At 39.5% G+C, this 6,943-nt stretch overlaps 1 protein-coding gene across 3 annotated transcripts in view; it reads right to left on the reverse strand.

Annotated features, from left to right (window-relative positions):
* The window catches only part of LOC110502310 (suppressor of tumorigenicity 7 protein homolog), a 101,298-nt gene extending 95,673 nt beyond the window's left edge, over positions 1–5,625 (reverse strand). The window contains exon 1 of one of the 3 annotated variants that reach the window (XM_036958767.1): positions 5,458–5,625. The gene's annotated coding sequence lies outside the window, so the exon portion shown is untranslated. Of the gene's footprint in view, positions 1–5,166; positions 5,405–5,457 lie in introns of those variants that run through there. The other 2 variants (XM_036958781.1, XM_036958775.1) reach the window with 2 other exon arrangements.
* Between the last annotated feature and the right edge of the window lie 1,318 nt (positions 5,626–6,943).

A 6,943-nucleotide genomic window follows, 5' to 3' on the forward strand; every position in this document is an offset into this window, starting at 1 on the left:
GCAAAACGTTATGTTTGGCGTAAAAGCAACACAGCTGAACACACCATCCCCACTGTCAAACATGGTGGTGGCAGCATCATGGTTTGGGCCTGCTTTTCTTCAGCAGGGACAGGGAAGATGGTTAAAATTGATGGGAAGATGGATGGAGCCAAATACAGGACCATTCTGGAAGAAAACCTGATGGAGTCTGCAAAAGACCTGAGACTGGGACGGAGATTTGTCTTCCAACAAGACAATGATCCAAAACATAAAGCAAAATCTACAATGGAATGGTTCAAAAATAAACATATCCAGGTGTTAGAATGGCCAAGTCAAAGTCCAGACCTGAATCCAATCGAGAATCTGTGGAAAGAACTGAAAACTGCTGTTCACAAATGCTCTCCATCCAACCTCACTGAGCTCGAGCTGTTTTGCAAGGAGGAATGGGAAAAAAATTCAGTCTCTCGATGTGCAAAACTGATAGAGACATACCCCAAGCGACTTACAGCTGTAATCGCAGCAAAAGGTGGCGCTACAAAGTATTAACTTAAGGGGGCTGAATAATTTTGCACGCCCAATTTTTCAGTTTTTGATTTGTTAAAAAAGTTTGAAATATCCAATAAATGTCGTTCCACTTCATGATTGTGTCCCACTTGTTGTTGATTCTTCACAAAAAAATACAGTTTTATATCTTTATGTTTGAAGCCTGAAATGTGGCAAAAGGTCGCAAAGTTTAAGGGGGCCGAATACTTTCGCAAGGCACTGTATATAAAAAAAATATAAAAAAATTAAAAATGACCAAAAAATAATAATAAAACTAAAAAAAATATTTATTTTTTTCCTTTGGCAAATCGGCGCCCAAAAATACAGATTTCCGATTGTTATGAAAACTTGAACTCGGCCCTAATTAAATCGGCCATTCCGATTAATCGGTCGACCTCTAATGCTAGTGCTTTGCTGGTGACACTGTCTGTGATTTATTTAGAATTCAAGGCACACTTAACCAGCTTGGCTACCACAGCATTCTTCAGCGATACGCCATCCCATCTGGTTTGCGCTTAGTGGGACTGTCATTTGTTTTTCAACAGGACAATGACCCAAAACACACATCCAGGCTGTGTAAGGGCTATTTGACCAAGGAGAGTGATGAGTGCTGCATTAGATGACCTGGCCTCCACAATCACCTGACAATCACCTCAGTCCAATTGAGATGGTTTGGGATGAGCTGGACTGCAGAGTGAAGGAAAAGCAGCCAATTTGTGTGACATTTTTTAATAGAGCATTATCATACACCTGTATCAAAACAGGGGCAGCATGAAAAATATACATGTCAACTATGCACTTAATTAAATAGCGAATAGGGGACGCTTTTCCCCATGGTTTATTTACATGCCAGCCAGGTAGGTTACGCTCCCATTGTAAATATAAGCAATGTGCTTATTATTAGGGAAGTTGAGAAATATAGTACTCCTAGTGTCACGCCCTGGTCTTAGTATTTTGTGTTTTCTTTATTATTTTTGATCAGGCCAGGGTGTGACATGGGTTATTTTATGTGGTGTGTTTTGTCTAGGGTTTTTTTGTAGGTATGGGATTGTGGTTAGTGGGGTTGTCTAGAAAAGTCTATGGTTGCCTGGAGTGGCTCTCAATCAGAGACAGGTGTTTATCGTTGTCTCTGATTGGGAATCATATTTAGGCAGCCATATTCTTTGTGTGTCGTGGGTGATTGTTCCTGTCTCAGTGTTTGTTTGCACCAGATAAGGCTGTTTAGGGTTTCACGTTACGTTTATTGATTGTATTGTTCGTGTTTATCTTTTTATTAAACATGAATCGAAATAACCACGCTGCATTTTGGTCCTCCTCTCCTTCGACACAAGAAAGCCTTAACACCTAGCCTATAGAAAGATGATCTTCCTCTTTATAAGAGGCCATCAATCTGTTTTCTAGCACAATTGCATAGCCTATTGAAATGTTGAGCAACATGAGCTCATGGGCTCTCATGAAGTGTTTGATTAGATTTTCAAATACATTTGCATTAATGTCAGAGTAATTAGAGCAGGCCTGGGCAAAGGCCGGCCCAGGTGCCATATTCGGCCGCGAGCTGATTCAATACGGCCCGCGGAATTATACTCACAAAGAATTTGCGATAGTAAAGTTTTGAAAAACGTATTTGATATTCAAATTAAAAGCCCAATGAATACTCAACCTTGTGTAATGATTTAAGTCCCACCGCTTGTGGGACATTTATTTTGAAGGCACGTATAAATAACTGCACGAGGACAGACAGTTTACTGACAGACTGACACACGTCACAGTTACAAATAGTAGCTAGCTAGAAATTGCGCAAAAATGAGTTTTTCAAAGTAAAGTATAAAATGATGTTCAGCCTTATCAAAGTCTTCAAGGGAAAAATACTCCTCCTGAGTCGCCAAGTAGAAGACAACAATCTCGCCCACCTTCCGACACTCCTTATCAGATGACCAGCAGGAGAAGTATACATCGCTGCTGCGTGCTTTGAACGGTGAGTTTTCTCATCATTTTGAGGATTCAAAGTGTTGGAAAATGACATGTTGTTGGTTAACATGGCTCTCACCTCTCAGCAATCCTGCGCATATCAACATCAGAAACTATACCAGACTTTACTGCTCTAGTCAATGTCCATCAGAGGCTTCACTCCCCATTTAAAATGTAATGTTGAGCTCTCTTTCGTGATTTTGTGCGTTCCCCTTAACAAGAGTTCTGTCCGTGGTGCTGAATGCACAGTGAACTTTTCCCTCCGTGTAGTTCATTGCATGTTTAATAATGAAAATACCTAGGCCTGGATTAGAGGGAGAATAGAGTGCTGAGTACCAGGCAGTTAGCAAGTTTGGTAGGCTACTAATGACCATCAGCAGCATCAGAGCTTGGAGAAGCCTAATTACCATGACTAAACGGTCACGTGGAATTTGACTGCCTTCATGACTTGTGACAGCCGGTGTGGCGGTAATACAGTCACCGCAACAGCCCTACCCGTGGTACACCTTTATGGACTTCAAGACATTCAGACTTAACCCCATCCATCACGATGGCCTGAGTTCTGTCACTAAGATAATCATGAAACCAAGAACAAGCATCAGAGCTCAGGCCTATTGAGGACAAGTTATTCAATAAAACATGATCAACAGTATCAAAAGCTTTTGACAGGTCCAGAAAAAAAAAAAACACATTCATTTGAATGTCTAAAGAATTGGCAAGATCATTAACAACTAAAGTGGTTGCTGTAATAGTGCTCTGTCCAGGACTAAACCCTGATTGCAGTGTTGTAGTACTCAAGACCCGTCTCAGGTCCGGTCTCGAGACCACATATTGAGTGTCTTGGTCGTCTCGGTGTCAGATACAAGGACTGACCATCCATGATATCCAAATTATAGTTTTAACAGGTCTTTTTTTTCAGGCTGATATATTTTGAATGTAAATCAACTTTTATATATACACACATATGGGATATCATGGATGGTCATCTCCAGCCCCATCCCTCAGCTGTTTACCAAATCAGTGGCGGGTTGACCTATGCCATTGTTGGAACTGCAGATTGACCCATTGAAGAGGACAGTGATGTTTCTACACAGCAAGTCATTCACACCACATCATGCATTGTTGAGTCAAGCATTATTTTCTCATCCACTCATGGCTTGAACTGAACTCCCTTCATATCCACTCAATTGCGCTAGTCTTCTATGGTCCACTGCCACCCATCACTGACATCTTGCTCCCAGGGAAATGCCCAGAGACATGTTTTGCATATCGAGGGGAGGAAAGGAGAACTCAAAAAGTTGAGAACTGTTATGTAATACCATAGATCTCTCAAACTCAACTCTGGACCTCGAAGCCAGTTCCACTGCTTTTCTTTCATTACCTGATTAGAGGCGAACAATCTTTTAGACCTGGGACACTGGGTGTAATTGATTATCAGGTAGAAGAAGAACAAAAACAGGTACTGTACCCCGTAGGGTAAGAGTTGAATACCCCCGCCATATATAATATGAGGAACATACCATAGACAAGGTTGATGGGGAAGAGGAACTAAAAAGGAGTGATATAAGAACAAGAGAGGATGTTGTTGAGCCACAGCTCAAAAAGACAGGTAGTCCTACATATGCCTTCTATCCAACACAGGAGGTTGGTGGTATCTTAATTGGGAAGGACAGGCTTGTGGTAATGGCTGGAGCGGAATGAGTGGAATGGTATCAAACACATGGTTTCTGTGTGTTTGATGTCATTCCATTTGCTCTGTTCCAGACATTATTATGAGCCATCCTCCCATCAGCAGCCTCCACTGCTATCCAAGATAGAAAGGTCACGTTATTAACATAAGCTAATGTTTGGCCCACGTATTTGATTTACAGGGAAGAAAAAGAAAATAGGCTAATGTACTGAGTGCTAGTATACTGTACATCTTATCTGTTTTCATGTAATAGGTCACTCGACAACTGGGTCATTAACATTGCTTTGGATGGGTTGCAATGCATACAAGTTGGCCTACGCATTGAGGCACTGCTGCCACCCATACGTTAACACATTCTCAGCTCGGCCCTAGTCCCTTTAAAGCAGGGTAGTCAACTTTGACATTAACTATTGAAATCATGACTAAGATGGCTATCACTCAAACCAACAATTACTTTTTCTGACCTTCTACCAAACGGTTGTTGAGTCTTTACTGAAATCATATAAATGGCATCCAAAAATATACATTAGCCATGTCACCAGTTACATATGTGAGTAAACACTAAGCATTTCATAATCATATAACGAGCCAGCTACCCACATTCAGACATCTTTCAATTGTATGCCCTTATTTTATTACTTTAGAACAGCTAGCTACAAACACTTTATAAATACACAGTTACTGTTCCAAATATGAGATATTACTTCTCCTCTGTTTAGTCCTGTACTAGTGGCTTTACTAACTGGGTTTAGGATAATTACAAAGCAACAATGAATTACCATACAATCTGGCACCATGCATGTAGAAGCTAGTTAGCGAACTTAGTACAGAAAGACCATTGCATTTGGAACATGGCTTTGCTAGTTAGCTAAACTAGCTGACTAGCTAGCAAAGTTTGGACCACAATAATGGAGACTTTGAAAGTGTGGTTAGTGTCCACACACTCAGTCAATACACAAAAAAATGAACAGGTTGAATTGCCTTACCTTGAAATTAGTTATTTGAAAGCCAGATAAAACACTATCAGTTGCATTTTCTTACTAAATTACTAAAATTAACTAGTCTAACAAACTAGAGAAGAAATGTACATATATAGCCAAATATATTTAATTTTCTCCTTGTTCTATCTGTGATATAGCTATGTCTGTCTAGCGAGACTGTAGACGTGTCTGCCAGTCTGCTAGCATACACAAACTAGCTAGTAAATTAGCAAGCAAGTAACGTTACATACAACTTTAAAGTCATTAAAATAGCACGTCATGCAAGAATAATCTCACCTTGGTCAGATTGTCGCTGTATCTCAATGGCACTCTTAAAATGTCAACCAAATAAGCATCACAAAGAACCAGACTGTCCAGAAGTAAGTCCAAGACCAGGCGATGGTGGACTTGAGTTGCTACACTAAACCTGTCCCATCTTCAACCATGATACTCTGGGCTATCACTTTTTGTGTACTAGTAAAAATTGTAAAATTGTAAAATTCTCAGTGTTTCTGGGACTACAATACCATGCCCTGTTTTTACTGTATGATCATGTGTATAGCTATTGTTCAATACTTTGAAAATATTAAAACATGATTTATTTGATAACACAAAAACATATATTTTTTAAATTGTATTAAAATTCATCAACAAACCATACAGTGTTAATGCATATTTTATGCACACCACTGGCTGATTACCTGACAATCTTTCACCTTTGCAATGAAAATTAAATCAGACTGCATTCAGAGTAAATACACTTTTATAATGAAGTTAGGGCTCCTCCCCCTCATCAATATGGGGAATCTTTCAGGTGTAGTGTATCTTGAATCCAGCTGCTTTGAGGATTCCCCGTTTTATGTTCAATACTGTACTCAAAAAGGTAGTCATATACTACATTGTATGTTTGCCCTAGAGCCTCCATCTATAAATTCATCTGTTGTCATTTTTAGCATCACATAAACTGATTTACTAAAGTGCTTTTTTATCTACTCTGTCATGTGGTCAACGTGTGCACATTTATGTAATTTAGATATGAGGGATTTGAATTAAAGTGTAAAGTGAAAAACCTACACAGAGGCCACATTCCAGGCTACCTACACTGAGCACAAATATAAATGTAAAGTGTTGGTCCCATGTTTCATGAGCTGAAATAAAATATCCCTTGAATGTTCCATATGCACAAAAAGCTTATTTCTCTCAAATTTTGTGCACAATTATTTTTTTTACATCCATGTTATTGTGAGCATTTCTCCTTTGTCAAGATAATCCATACTCCTGAGTGGCACATCAAGAAGCTGATTTAACATTACAAAGGTGCATCTTGTGCTGTGGACAATAAAAGGCCACTCTAAAATGTGCAGTTTTGTCACACAATGCCACAAATGTCTCAAGTTTTGAGGGAGCATGCAACTGGCATGCTGACTGCAGGAATATCCACAAGAACTGTTGCCAGAGAATGTAATGTTAATTTCTCTATCATAAACCGCCTCCGTCATTTTAGAGAATTAGGCAGTACTTTCAACAGGCCTCACAACTGCAGACCACGTATGTGCATGGTGAGCTATGGGCATGCATAAACTACGGACAATGAACACAATTGCATTTTATCTATAGCAATTTGAATGCACAGAAATACCATGACAAGATCCTGAGGTCCATTGTGAGGCCCATTTTCTTTAAGGTATCTGTGGACCAACAGATGTATCTGTATCTGTATTCCCAGTCATGTGAAATACATTGTTTAGGGCCTAATGAATTTATTTCAATTGACTGATTTCCT

The sequence above is a fragment of the Oncorhynchus mykiss genome, chromosome 2, assembly GCF_013265735.2.
Source record: "Oncorhynchus mykiss isolate Arlee chromosome 2, USDA_OmykA_1.1, whole genome shotgun sequence".
NCBI classification, from domain to species: Eukaryota; Metazoa; Chordata; class Actinopteri; order Salmoniformes; family Salmonidae; genus Oncorhynchus; species Oncorhynchus mykiss.